This window comes from Pleurodeles waltl, chromosome 4_2 (assembly GCF_031143425.1).
Source record: "Pleurodeles waltl isolate 20211129_DDA chromosome 4_2, aPleWal1.hap1.20221129, whole genome shotgun sequence".
NCBI classification, from domain to species: Eukaryota; Metazoa; Chordata; class Amphibia; order Caudata; family Salamandridae; genus Pleurodeles; species Pleurodeles waltl.
The window spans coordinates 739,546,310-739,561,775 of record NC_090443.1 but is presented as its reverse complement, the minus strand read 5'-3'; the positions used below and the strand labels follow the sequence as shown (position 1 = coordinate 739,561,775).

Genomic DNA, 15,466 nt, shown 5'->3' with positions numbered 1-15,466 from the left:
GAAACGTATGAAACGGGCAGCAATAATATTAAATGCTGTCCGACACAACAAAAATGTTAGAACTTCAGGGAAAATGCATTTTATAACAGTTTGAGGCCGAAAAACAACGCATCTTGCAATACTGTCTTCCCGCTGGGCATTAAACTAAATACGCCTTTTCACTCCAATGGTCTAGCATTATGTTCGAGGGCTTTAGCTGAATTGAATACATCTTTTTTTTTATTAAACAATGATGTGCTTTATTTCGATTTAGAAGCGCAGAGGGGCAATTTGCTGGATGGTGCAGTGCCGTAAAAAGAAAACACTCAAACTGCTGACCATATACACATTATCAACGGTCCATTGCTTTAGGCAGAGTATTTACATCCTGATTAATGAGACATTGTTATGGTCCGTTGATTATACGCAAAACTAAAGATGCGGATGATATTACAAACGTTTTTAATATCAAAACTAAAAGCCCTGGGGGGAAAAGCGTGTCATTGCATTAATCCAAGAGGGGCCAAGAGTAAAGTACGGTACAACCGAAAACGTTACATTAAACGTAAATTGTATTATTTTCACTTCAATATGGTCCTGATGTTGGCACTAGTTAGACTGGATAGCTTATTATTTCGCTGGGTGATGGGAGAGGCACAGCACACTCACAAACTGAAGCCACCGAAACAAACAATAGCTGCTCGCTGCTTCCCTGAAGAGGGACTGCGTCTGTATCACGTGACCCGCACCACGTCCACCCCCCTGTTGGTCCTGCATTATTGGCTTGTCAATCATACAGCGGAAAGTGTAAACTTGTGTCTGAGGTGATGCATGTCGCAGTGCGCTGCCTTATTGTTATTTTTCCCCAGCATAGAAATACAAGAGTTATCCCGCACAACCCCAAAGGCTCTTTCAGTTCTATATCATGAATAACAATGCAACAAAATTTAGGCAATGTGGTGCAGGCTATTATATTTTTAGGCATTTCTTGGCATATGGGTATGAAGTATGGGGGTTTGGGTGATGTGCAAAGGGCTTAGCACAGACTTCCCTCTGAAGAGGATCCATCTGTACCAGAACATTGCGGCAACGGGGTTTTACAGAATCGTTCTGCGTAGGTCAGTCTAGTGCACTTTGGATAGGAAATTAATAATGGAATGGAAGGGGGAGGATGGTGGGGTGCTGTTTGAAGTTATGCTCGAGGACAGGGCAGTGGAGCTTGGACAGGGGCCCTGGGGGCGGTTTTCAGGAGGAAACGGGATCCCTGGTGGGAGCAGGGTGGGGAAGTGGAATTGGGGCGGGTGTCGAGACAGGCTGTTTAGAAGAGTTTCAATATGTATTTGAAAAGTAATTTTCAATGGGTCAGCCTAGTTGGATCTGGATGGGTCAACGCTGAAGATGTTCCGGTCGGTGATTTGTAGAGGGACCTCGAGAAGACCCTGAAGGTGGATGGTTGTTATCATGATAAGGAAATGTGAATACAGCAGCTGCAGAGAGATGAGCAACTGGGCAGAGGTGGATCTGGGAGGGCTGCACATCCGGTTCACAAGGGCCACCCTGGCACAATCTGGTAGGTGCAATGATAAAACAGCGACTCACGGGGCTTGGGCTAGGGAGTCTGTAATTAGACAGGCTTGGGGGGGAGCTTTAGAACATCGAGCTGGGTAGGCCTGCATAAGGGAACAGTATTCCAAGAGAGTCTGGATGGGAGAGTCTGCATTAAGATGGGGCTGTAGAGGTGTCTTAAAGGAGTATTTGAATCTACTGTTATCTGGAGGAAAAGATCTTTACAAGAAAGGTCCTGAAGTGTCTGAAAACGCTTGCCGACTCCAAATTTTACGTGGGTAGTAAGGGACTTCAGGGAGGGGGTCGCGGGGGAAATGGGGTTACTTTAAGTCCTGAAGGACATGAAGAGGCGCAGTGTGAGACCTGGTTGGCGGGGGGGGGCCTCTGCAGAACAGCCTGTGCTGACATTTGCAGAGTGGGTCGGAATAGGATTTTCAAACAGGATGCACTGAAAGACAGTGCTGTGGGTGAGGGGAGGGTCTCCTATTTTGGTTGGCCTGTATGTAGACAATGCAATCATGTACTTATATATTTTACTGTTTCAGAGAGGTGTGTAAGATACTTTGGAGAGGGCAACTGAAGGGGCATAAAAGTGTAGGAGTTTTACGTTTTTGTTTAATGGGGTCCAGATGAGCAGTGCACAAGAGTCTGGAAGGGAATAGGGCACGATAAGGGTTGTGCAAGAACAATGCAGAGGACATAAATGAGATATTACCAAGCCACCTGGACGAGGCAGTGCAGAACAGGTTCTTGCAAATGCGGTTGTACAGACTGGGAGCAAGTGCATAACCGGGTCTGGGTGGACCAACGCAAAGGAATGGCTGTAAAGGGCACTGCAAAAGGAGAATGAAAAATATGCAACACACTGTCTGGATGTATCAGTTCAACCCAAACGGGCAAGGCAGGAACAAGGCTACACAGGATAAGAGCAGAGGGGGTTAGAAAATGTTATGCAAATGAGTCAGGTGAAGGCTCGGACACGGAGGTGTCAACATGACTACAGTTGAAGAGTCTGAACAAGAGTCTATACAAACAGTGCAGGTAAGTCTTGGGGCATTCAGGGTGAAGATGCCACACATAAATATTGTGGCCTGTATGACGAAATAGAGATGAGGCGTATATAAAAAGGGTCCTGGGGTTTCCTCCTAAAAGATATTAACAATTATGAGTGCACCAGATCAGGCATTTCAAGCTTTGATGTTTGCAAGGTCCATTCATGAAAATCAAACTGGCTATGATGTATATTCAGGTCAGTAATCTGAGAGCAAATCCTGGTCCTTTGCCACACAAGTGGAAGCGTGGGACTGGATCGAAGGATGGAGCACCGTAGGGCAACAGGCTCAAGAGGGAGAGACGAAAAGACGCCCTGGGAACCAACCGATGGATGACCCCCTCGAACGAGCCCTGGAACGTGTGGAGGAGAAAGAAGTTGGCAAGTTCGAGTATGGAAGCTAGACAATCATTTGGTCGGTGGATTGGGACCGCCTAGTATGCATCTGACACAGAATTTATGGTGTGCTGGGGTGGGGAGTGGAAAATCAGACAAGACTCATCTTGGACAGGATGCAATGCAACAGCAAGACGGATTTCATCGCCTAAATAGGAGGGAGTGGGTGATATGCAGGATGAAGGTAACAAGCAGGATGCTGTATGTTAGTCAAGTTTTCTTTAACAAAAGGGATAGGTGAATCCTTGCATCATTTGGCACATCTGAGCAGAGCCAGCCAACCCATACCACACTTAATGTTACAGTTTGGGCGACAGGCACTCTGCAAGTTGGGGAGGGGAGGGGGGCAGTTGCAAGCATACTAAGCAGGGCAACAGGGAGGGGGTACCAGTTGGGGGACACAGGTTTAGTTATTTAGGAACCTTTGAAGCTTCTTTAAAGGTCGCTCAGGATAATTACGAGGGTGGGGAGAGAGGCCTTGGAGGGGAAAGGCAAAAGGGAGGACGGACCACTGGGCTCTACACTCTCAGGCTAAGACAGGACTGGACTCAATATGGCGAACAATAAGCCTTTGCCACTAAAGATCATGACGGGGAACATCAATGGCCTAGGAAATAAAATCAAATGCACTCAGGTCCTGCAATGTCTCCGCAGGCATGCACCAGATTTAGTTTTCATGCAGGAAACCCACCTGAAAGGCAATCAACTATGTCAGCGCATGCCAGCTTCACCTCTACCTCCAGAATGGTGGGAATTTTACTAAGAAAGACTACACCTTTTACTCCTGTCCCTACATGGACTGACCCATCGGGCCGGTTTGTGGCACAGTCCGGCACCTGGCATGGCCAGACTTTAAATCTCTAGGACACTAATACCGAGGGGAATTAGGGGAAAGGGGCCCCAGGCGTAGAGGAAGCAGCAGTACTCACACTGGAAGACCAGGTTGGCCTTTGACAGCACTTAATGTGGTATTTACATGCAGTTAGTTCTCTCTAGATTGAGCTTTGGCCCACAGTTTTGTGTTTGGGTCCAACTACCATATAATTGCCCACAGGCAAGAGTTAGAGTCAATGGGGTGACGTCCTTGTTCCTTTGCGCTCCACAGGGGCATTAGACAGGGTTGCCCACTATCATCGTGGTTATTCGCCCATGCACTGGAGCCAATGGCCACCTGGGTGCGTCAAGACCCCCTAGTGTGGAGTATACCTGAAGGAGGTTGGTGGAAGGCCCAGATATACCTATATGCCCATGTCTTCCTATATGTCACAAAACCTTGTTGCTCTATAGATAGACTGTTGCATATCTTCCATCTTTCTGGCTATCAAATAAACTGGGAATTACCCTCCCGTCAAGGTGTGTGGCTCCAGTGTCTAGTGAGGGATTTCCCTATTTGGGAATTTATGTGATAAGAAACCCAACAGAGTTTCTCAGAAAGAATTTCTATATGCAACTAGATCGGCTCTGCGCTGATGTCATACATTGGAGGAGGCTCCTGCTTTTTTTGATGGGCCGAGCCGCCCTCTTTAAAATGACCACCATAACCCGCCTGCTATTTGTACTCCGAAATACCCCATCCCAGGTGCCTCCAGACTTTTTCACAAAGATCAATGGTAAGATAAGCAAGCTCTTATGGGACGTTGAATGCTCCCCTTTGTAGCTAACTAAGGGATATGCAGGGGCTACCTGCTTAAAGCTTTCCTTTGCAACGTGCAGCTGGTGCAGTTCAATGCAAATACGGAGGCATCTTTATTCTAAAGCCATCTTGGGCATTTTTAATATATGTACAACCACTTTTAACCCCTCTAGATCTCAGTGCTTAGTTTTTAATTACAGCCCAAAGGCAAAAATGTATTTCATAAAAAAGGTTTTTATTGGGTTTATTTGATAATTGTATATGTTTTGTTAATCTCGACTTATTGCAATTATGACCATGATTCAGGCCAACATAACATGTCATTACACTATGACTGTTTGAACACTCTTGATATGTTTGGGTGACCCTCCTAGTTTATGTCTCTTGATACTCCTCCGTGGCTGATGAGTCTTTTTTTTTTTTCTTCAGAATTGTGTTAGCCAGCCATCAACTTTGATGGTGGGGTGGCGAAAGTAGTATTCTGTTGGAATAAGCATGGCAGATTTAAATTAGGATGCTACATGGCAACATTTTAATTTTTTGCTGCAGATAGAGGAAGGAGCTAAATGGAAGTGGTTTAGTTATATGCAGGGCCACTGGAATTATGTGGCAGGAAAATACCAAATTATGAGGCAGGGTTGACCAATTTATGTGGCAAGAAAAGTCCAGTTACAAAATTTACAACGCCAATAGCTCTAACTCAAGCAAATGCGAGACCTATTACACTGCAAATACTTGTGTTTGTTGTGTGTAAGAAATAAAGAACATCCCTTCTTGTGTTACATGGGTACTCTGGAGGATTGGCACATATGTTCTCTCACTTTGAATTCAGAGAAACAAAATAAACACCAACCTCCCAGAAAGAGGAAGCCTGACATTTGACCTCTGTCCTTGAATGCACAGCAAATGTGACAAGGTAAAGAACAAGATTTAACAGTCTGTTTACGGAAAGTGAGTCTGTGGAAGAATATAGTAAACAAGGTTTTGGCAACAGGAGGGGTGATTTGAAGCTGATCAGCCTAAACCAAATAGAGGCAGCAAATAGAAAGCCAGAAAATGTGAGTTACAAACCGCAAAGTTAATTGTATGCAATGGTGAAATGCTTTCCTAGGTCAATTTTCTGAATGTCCCATAGAGGTCTTCAACAAATAAGACAGCTGTCTGACAGGCTACAACCTAAAAAGAGGGAGGAGCTGTGAAATAAGGGATTCGGCCAGGATTTGATGCCCAATGTTAAAAATGCATAAGAGTGTAACACCTCAACTATGAAAACTAATGGGAAAAAAACGAGCAGCACCTCAGAAACAACATTGGGATATCTTAATGTTTTGAAGCAGTAAAATTTGCAACTTGCATTAAAGCAAACCATCACACAATCTTTTACAGATCTTCTGAGGAAAGAGTGAAGTTACTCTGGTCTGCTCTTATGCTATTTATTTACAATTCCTTTAGGGTCAGTTTGGCTCTGGGAGCAAAAAACATGTAAACACAACTGCACACACTTGGATCAATTCAAGAAAAACAGAATGTACAGGTCAAGGGTGCAAAACAGTTTCTGGAATGCATTCCGGATGTTCTCCTTTTTCCAAATTAACCCAAAGACTGACTGTGAAGAGACTACAAATTGCAAACAAGGAGGCGTACAACTACAAATAATGGATTTCTGAAGTCGGGATGAAAAGATTTCAGAAGAGAAGTGACCAAGCATTTTGAAGGAGCCAGGCTGCTGCAGGCTTAATTGTAGAAAAGTACACAAACATCCTCCCAGTGAAATGGCACAGGCCATTAAAGATGTCAGAATTAATGGAATATTAACACCGAGACCAAGTGCATCTTTTCCAGGAGTTAGGATGCGGCCCCAACGAGGAGGTGAAGGCAGGTCATGCAGCAGCAAAGGCCTGTAATTACAAGGTGACCTCTAACTGGCCGCCGAGAGAAAACAAAGGAAGATCATGGCACGCCAGGCCTCCCTGCCCAAATGACATAAACAAACTAAGCTCCATCTTAAAGGGGCAGCTTGCTGAAATCAAACAGAAAGGATTACTGTGCCCTGCCTAGTTAACATGACGAAGCATCTCGCTTTAATAGCACCACTAGGGGACTAGCTCCGGCAGCAGAGGGAATAAGGATACAACTCTGGCAGCTCCAACCCAGCTGTTGGTGGTGAGCGGGGGGTGTCAGACACACCAACTTCTGCTGGAGATCCCACCAGACACTGAGGAGGTGAGCAGGGCTGAGAAATCAGATGGGGCGGTGCCCCGTCTAGAAGTAGAGTCCCCCTCTCCATGCACACAAAGCACAGGTCTGCGTGCACTGGGGAAAGGTAGGGGAAAAACAGCGAGCTGCATGATGGTGGTCACCTTTGTCCTATAACACCGGGGGCTCACACTGCTGCACAGTGCTCTAACTCCTACAGAGAAGGGATACAAAGCAGCAGCCAGCCTCCTCCCACCTCCCCCCATGGTGTTATAGGCGGTACAGCACGCACTGTCCCCAGACCCACAAGAGGAGCTTACACTCAGCTTGAAGCTTTGCCTTCTAGTGTTAGTGCTACAATGTGACAGGCACTCCTGCAGTGCTTTCACACAAGCGTGGAGGAGACAACAACATAACCTCGACCACACAAGTTACACAAAAATACACTGACATATCTATTATTTAGCACAACCTAGAAAAGGTAAATATTAATCTTTGGAGCAGCAACATTTGATTTGTAACAAGATTTACAGCCCTGTTCACATTTGCTGCATAGCAACAGAAACAAGCAGGGCGAGAGGTGGTAGTGAGGGGAGGGCACGGGAAAGACAGCCAAACAGTAACACCAGCAGGAATTAAAGGAAAAAGTAGTCCCACAAAACAATACACAGCCAAAGAGCAAGGATACAGTACTTGGTGGGGCTCGGTGAGAGGAAACAAAATACAACAAGCATTTGCAATGCAATGGGTCTCGCATTTGCTAGATTTAGAGCCATCAGCGTTGTAAACACTTGACCGGACTTTTCTTGCCACGTAAACTGAAAATGAAAAGTAATACAGTTTCACATCAGCGAGCCGATTCAAAGCACCACGACATCAGCATGAAGGGGCACACAAAAGTAAAAAGTTTGCTCACAGTCAAATGTATCAGCAAAAGTGCAATTAGCCATGTAACAGGGTCGATGGCCAAGGCCGTAACTAAACCGCCCCAAGGAGGGACAAACGTAAAGCATTTACCAAGAAAAATAAAGGATTTTTGAAGGGCAAGCACAAGAACAAGTGACAGTGATGGGCGTGGTTAGAAAGGCCAGATGCATACCAACACGTTGAAAAACCAGCGCGCTCAACCTAAAAAGGAGGGACAAAGGGTAGGATTGACCATCAGCAAGCAAGGATTTTAAACAACACTGAAACAAACCAGTGTAAACCAGTGGGTGGGCTGTAAGCCCACAAAGTACATACAACAGGTCTCAAAAGCTCAACTTAAAAATATCCTATATATTCTGGCTCCAAAAGAAATTCTATGCATTCTGAAGACTAACAAATGGCACATAGATAACCTCCACCGACTAACATATGTAGACAGAACTCTGCAAAGACATTGGTAAAAACCTAAATTACCTTCCAGTCTCACTGCCTACTGGGCATACCTCAGTGACTACAAATCAGCTTGTGCTAGAGCCACAAATTACTTTACATCTCATACTGAAGATCCACTGAACTCAACTAAATAACTGTTTCACATCTTTAAGGCGATGGCATTCCCTAGTTGGTTATCGGGTATGTCAGCCTACTCATTAGCCATTTGTGACAATCTCCTGCCATTCTTATCAACACAACTGATATCCTAAGGACCAGCCTCATCATTGCTATATGGAGTCTGACCTTTGCACTCTTATGTCTCCCTACACATTCTGAAAGTTGACACCAGTGTCTGAAATCAAGATTAGGAAAATACTGACCACCTTCAAGAAAGGACTGTGTGCAAACTAACAGAAAACAATGTCACCAAGTGTATTATACAAACATAAAACGAGAGAACTATTGACAAATGATAAAATACTCTCCACATACAAAACAAAACAATATTGAAAAAACATAAACCAAGTAGTTCCTTTATGCACTGTTGTGTTTTAGCCTATGAGCTGCTTAGCCATTCATTGGCGAGAAGTATTACATTGAGGTATTGTAAATAATGTATCGTCCATCAGGCAAACTTCTATCGCTGGTGTAAACATCCGATACAGACCAATTTTTTATCATCCAGTTTTTTCAACAATTCAAATATACATTGCTCCACAGATGTAGTTGACGCGTTTCGGCCTTTATAAATCTGGACTCCTCAGGCCATCAGGAACATTTCCTTATCAAAGTCGATTTTATATTTCTTAATGCCCCGCTCTAGTTCAGGAAAAGAACATCTTAGGGGTCATAGTCGAAGACGATCCAATATGAATCCATTAATTAGAATGCTCCCGCACGTGTCGGGCATTCCAGAGTATCTTCCCGAATCCTGGAAATCTGCGAGTACTCTAACAGTGACTATTATTTAACTTCACTTAAACAGGCTCCAAAACAGCATTCCGCTGCTCTGTGTGCTAACCATGATGTGTTTTTCTGCAGCAGCCTATACACAGTTTTACCACTGTTTCCCTCTCAAATCCATAGAGATCAAAACAATGCATACCACTGGTTTTCTTCGAAACAGCACAATCACATTGAACCTGCTCTAAAATCATTCCAATTATTCCATTTAAAAAAGAGCTACCTTAAAAACTCACTGCATAATACACAAGATATCTATGCCAGAGCACTTAACTAATAAACGTTTTCATCCTTTACCTACCAACTAGAGGTCTCAAGTCTGCCAAGAGAAACCTCTTCCTCCCACCCACAAAAGATTTGGTGGTCATATGTTCCCAGTTCAGGACTCTTCCTTATAAAAGTCCCTATTATTATATCCGAACCATGTAACAGACTTCTTCAAACTCAGAAACTCCTTCAACACCTTTTTATTCTCCCTAGCACTGCAACTATCCAGTCCTCTTCAGTAATTTCAAAAGCATGGCCAATTACACACCTAAGACAAGCATGACTTCTATACCAAACTTTTAGAAACCTTTTATTTATGTTTTTTTACATCTTTTGAGGCTATGTTCAATAACAAGCATCCTTTGCCTACCATTAACTTGCCTGGTGGCCCACTGGGCCTTCACCGTAAAATACTAGCTTGCAACCTGCTCATCTGCATATTTACCTTCACTCCTAAGAAACTCGGAGGCCACAGTTCGTAGCCCTTTACAAAAATGCATAACAATAAAAATACTAGTAATAACTATAACCAAAAGATGCATAACCTTAAGCACATGCTGAATGAGTCGTTGATGCTGCTGGACGGGCAGGTAAATGCTCCCCCCGATTGAACGTTCCCCCTCCGCTATCACTGCTGTGGGTGCCAAACTCCTGCAGCCTGGGCACAGCAGGTTATTTCTGACCTTGCAACGGGTCTCTGCTTCAGCTTCAGAGCCCTGGGGGTTGTTTTATAAATATCTATTTTCATATTTCAAGTGATATGTAGTGCACATTGCGAGCAGAATAATCTACAGGCAGACAGTGTTGAGATGGTGGGACAGCACTGAACTGTAATATATGAGAGACGTTTTGGCATGTTGGTGGTGGGGTGAAAGGGTCTGGTAAAGGACCTGTGCATTTATTATCTTCTTGTGTAATTGATTTGTTGCACGCACACCAGAATGACTGGTCTCTCGGCACAGTGCAGAACACAGGCAGGGGCATAGTGCCCCTCCCTTTCTGCTATTTCCTAGCCTATGTTGCTTAAGGAGCTTGGGCTAAAGGGCGGGGGAGGGGTGCGGGCTGAGTGCAGGTGTCCGGTACATGGAATGGATTTTTCCATTACATCTTTATTGTAGGAGGTAAGTGGTGCTTTTCATCACATGTGGCTTGCAAAGGTTTAAACCCCATCTGGAATGTTAGGATATGATTGTCTGCAAAAAACAGGAGGACTGAAGGCAAACAAAGATGGCGAAACCACACCAAAGATGTCAGGTCCAACAAACTGGAAGTAAGAAAATTATTTCAGTACCAAAGCAGTAGCCTACTTACTTGTTTAAATAAAAAAAACAGTCTGTGATCTGTATGTATAAATTATTTTACCTAATGCACAAGAAAAACAAAATCATACTCACCTACTAACAGATTATCTTGTGTTCCGCAGTAAAGTGTTTCTCGCAGAAAAAGCACTCCAATGCCTCGTCAAGGGTTGTAAGCGCTATATAAATACATTTATAATTTACAATTATACAGCAGTTGTAATTAGAAGTTGTGCACATACTAAATATTTCTGTCATCACAGAGCCAATCCTGACACTCATCACAATGACACCACTTTACATAGTAGTCTTCTCTTGTGGCAATCTGCATGTACACTCATCTTCTCAAATACGGTCTCCTCTTTCATTACACATGTCCAACTTATTGCTCCGTAAGCCTTCCCATTTTGATCTATGAGCACTCATGCTTCCCTTCTCCCTACCTTAATACTATCCGTGCATGATCCAAGTAACCCAATCTTGTTGCCTCCTTCTATTGTAATTGAATTTATATATTGGTTACCATCCCGGATGAGGCGTAGAAGCACCTTATAGTGGGCAGCTCACTGCTCCAGAGCCCATGGTTAGTGTTGTGATTAGTCTTGTGTTTTTAAGGAAACTATACATGCATTAACTCCAGTTTCTATGTGGTAGATTACATTAATAGACGTTAGATGTGATCTTTAGTGGGGGGTTTGCATTCATTCAATGGAAGGCAAAATTAACAGAAGAGTTACAGTAGATTAGGTATTGTTACTTTAAATGGCTATTATTTTTAAAGGAGATGTTGTGGTCTTTGGAATGAGGTGAGGGCAATTTGGCGAAATACAATAATATAGATAAGGCAAACATTCATGTTATGTAGAGTAGGCTGTTTTCAAGGGAAGCAGGTGGGTAGTGGATGGAAAGGAAGGAGAGAGATTTGAAAGAAAAAAGAAGAGTTAACAATTGGAAGTTTTAAGTCAAGGTCAGTTTTTAATGCACGATCTTCGGGAACACTGTGGAGTCTTTTTGAGATTGCATGCAAACCTGGAAATAGAAACAGCTGTATTTGCATGCAAGATAGTGCTATATTAGGTCATTCTGATAGGCACTAAAATTAGTTGAACAGTCTGTTTGCTGTTAGGCTACTGCAAGGCCACCACTTCAGCCAGGACAGCGGATGTCATCAGGGTCATTCTGATAGGCACTAAAATTAGGTGACCAGTCTGTTTGCTGTTAGGCTACTGCAAGGCTACCAATTCAGCCAGGACAGCGGATGTCATCAGGGTTTGAAAGTGTGAAGTAATGTCTGGTCACATATATAGGAATATTGAGAGTTTTAGGCTGCTCTCAAAGGGCACAGAAACCTCATGATCATATCAATACATTAAAAACAGGGTAAAAAAATGCATATTAAAATAAGATTCTGAAAATGCTGGAATTAATGTTATATTATGTTTAACTTCAACATCTGGGTCGCAATATTAATTAGAAAAGAACGGTTTGGTCAATTATGGAAGTCCCTGCTTTAGCATCGCACAGCCCCCACAGCAAGGACAGCCCACAACGAGTGGAAGTGTATAGCTTGCATTTCTGTGGCCTGACGGTTAGGACCAGGCTCTAAAATGAGGGAAGACAGGGAGAGGACTCCTCTTAGAAATTCAATGAGGCCTTGCTAGGAAGGGGCTGCTGGTTGGTTGCTTGCTTCCCACAGCACTGCACTGTTGGAAGGTGCCAAGTGTGAAGGGAGAGACTGCCGTTTCTATTAGTCAAGGTGCTGCAGTTTCTAGACAGAGCCTTAACTTTTGTTTCTCCGAATACAGCTCCAGAGAGGCTGAATGACAATCAAGTGCAGGATCTCATACTTCACTTTTCCTGCACTGTTGGTAATACACTTTGGAGAGGAGCGTCACTCTACAAAAAGGCTATGTCTGTAGGGAAACCTAGGAACGACAGACACTACTTGCTGTCAATAAAGTGGCACCACTTAGCACTCATTTGTTAACTTGTCCAAAGGAGTGTTTGTGACTTTCTTCCCCCATCTGTGTTTACTAAATATAAAGCTCTCTTTATGATTCCCCTGCACTACAATGTTCATTCTGTGAAAATACTGTCCCCATTGTGACTTTGTATCTCTTCCTTGCCATTCAGCTGGCCACATACGTCCGTCACCGCTCAGCCTCAGAGCATGCAGACCTCAGAAGACAGGATCCTTCATTCCATTTATATAGCTCCAATGTAACCCTACCGGTCTAATACACATATTCCCATACATCTGGCCCACTAGCCCTTGAATAGCACTGCTCATATACTCTGCACCCTAGACAAGACCGTCCTCTTGAATAATCGTACCCGTGTATCTCTATCTTCCCTATCACCTTCAGCCTTGATCTCCCTTGTTCCGCTTTATATAATCTAGTTCCCCCTCTCCCGCCCGGATAGCTGGGGACACTATCCTTATCCACCCGTTTATTCATTCTAGGTTCAGCCAGCCAGTATTCCCCTTTTGTTTAACTCAAATACTTTCTCTTACCTCATTAGATTTCCCCGTGAGAACTGAACACAATCAGTAACGTGGACTTGGTTAAGGCCTCCAACATAATACATCTACCGTCCCGCTCTCCCAGACCAGTGTCCCCAGGACGGAAGTTTAAAACAAGCACAATGTACATTGAAAAAAACACAAAATAAGCGGAAGTTCTAGCAAAACCTAACCGAAACAAGTTCATTCCCACATAACGACAAGAGTAGGCTACATAAGTGACACACAAAACCTAATAATTTATTTTTTGCTAAACAGGCGGGCAAATGTTATGTTATCACCATTTATATAACGCGATTCGCGTAGACACAGAGTCACGTTTTTACAACGTTTACAGAACAAAAACAACATGAAAATGCTCTTGCGGAAGAATGCCAGGAAAAGGTAAGGTAGCTCACAGAGTTAACTCACGGAAATGCGGGTGATGAGATCGCCAAGTCGCAAATTCAAATTTTGTCACATGTTACTAATACCTAAATATAATAGTATTTACTTTAGCTACTTGGAAAAGATGGAAGGCTGAACTGGCCCTTGACTGACCCTTTGAACAACCTTTTAACAAGCCAATTCTTGGAGACGCATTCATTATGTAGCCGCGATTAATTAGATACAATTTTTTATATTTACTCCCACAGTGGTATCAATTGCGCCCAGCATTGTTAGCTCCCAAAACACACGTTTATTTTTATAAATCTTACACCGTCTCGATTCTTCGCCAGCCCCGTATTAGACAGTCAGATATTAGTCCTCTTTCTATTCTAATGGTTCCCAGTCGTCTAGTTCACAGCGCACGAGTTCCAGTCGTAGAGCGCTAACGCAAGTTGCCAGTTTCACCCAATAACCGCCAGCCTCAAAAATAAATACAAATCCATCATGTTCTAATGAGCCTGAACTTCTTGGTGCAACTGGCTGCTGACTGGGTTGAAGGGCTCAATCATCGTTAAGAGGTTGGTGATTGGGAGAAGGGGTGGTGATTAAGAGGTTGGCTCAGGAGATTGGATGAACCCAAGGCCGTTCTTGCCAATGCTTGACTAAGAAAAAAGGTAAGATTTCGTGAAGTAGATTCCACACTCTTCTTAGGGAGTTAATTCATTATTTGTAAACATTTTCTTAAGTAAGGGCCAACACGTCTGCTACTGCTGTCAGGCAACCTCTAACTGCTGGTCGTAGCATTCTACACAATACATGACATGGGCCATATTCCATATAAAAATAATACATTTTTTCCATTTATAAAACGACAATTTTTAAAAGTAGAATATAAAAGAAAAAACTCTCTGGTTATAGTGTCCCAAAATCACATCACATAGTCTTGCAAATACTCTGGACGTTTTATTTCTCGATATATATACTGCTTGAAGATGTTTCCAGATATCACTGAATCTTTCCAGAATTAGTTACAAAATCAAGCAGCCCCCCCCCAGCAATTTTTTGTGAATTCTCATAAGATATCTCTTCACTTCTTTCTGACACTTTTAACCAGCAACACCTGGTTGTGATTCCAACCAGCTGTAATCTTTCTCATCTAAGGCATTTATAAACTCTTCCTTTCCATCCTTAAATTTCACAAAACAACTCATATGCCACTCATGCCCATCACTCAGCTTTTCTGAACTGGTGAAAATTTCCGAGACCTCTAATAGACCAGAATATTAGCTTTCTCCTTTCCTGACTTTAACTGGTAATTTAACACAAACCACATCACCTTTTTTCAGAATTTAATCTTTTGCCCCACTCGTTTTGTCCTTGTACATTTTATATTTCCCCTGGACTCTCTAACCTTTTTCTTTACTTCAGTGGGAGACTGTAATGTTATTTGAGTATTGACCACTGATGTCGTGTCACAGTGCTTTGCACCTGGCTTAACTGCCTATTGTCACTTTAGTGGTCACTGGTTACAGACTCCATTTTGTATTCAGTCTAGACTCCATTTTGCGTTCAGCTTAGCTTTGCTTCCACGTTAAAGTATTTTTCTGTGCAAACATGTTATGCAATGTGTTTTTCTACTTCTACGTGTTTTTCTTCTCACCGAAGAGCCAGGGCTGGTACACGACATGTAGGAGGTGAGCAGTTAGTACGATAAGGCCGTAACAAGCTAGTGTTTATCACAGGCAAGAGAACAGTTTGACCTTGAAAGGCGTGTCTCGGAACGATGGCCACCTTCCAACACATTCCTGTCAAGGTTTACCTAAACAAGCCAGCATTTTTGAACACACACTGCGACATTAGCA

The 15,466-nt window shown here is 43.2% G+C and overlaps 1 protein-coding gene across 4 annotated transcripts in view; it reads right to left on the bottom strand.

Annotated features, from left to right (window-relative positions):
* The window catches only part of MTF2 (metal response element binding transcription factor 2), a 411,648-nt gene extending 397,514 nt beyond the window's left edge, over nt 1-14,134 (bottom strand). For 3 of the 4 annotated variants that reach the window (XM_069232366.1, XM_069232367.1, XM_069232369.1), the window contains exons 1-2: nt 13,227-13,374; nt 10,808-10,890 (exon numbers count right to left, since the gene is read on the bottom strand). The gene's annotated coding sequence lies outside the window, so the exon portion shown is untranslated. Of the gene's footprint in view, nt 1-10,807; nt 10,891-13,226; nt 13,375-13,933 lie in introns of those variants that run through there. The other variant, XM_069232368.1, reaches the window with a different exon arrangement.
* Between the last annotated feature and the right edge of the window lie 1,332 nt (nt 14,135-15,466).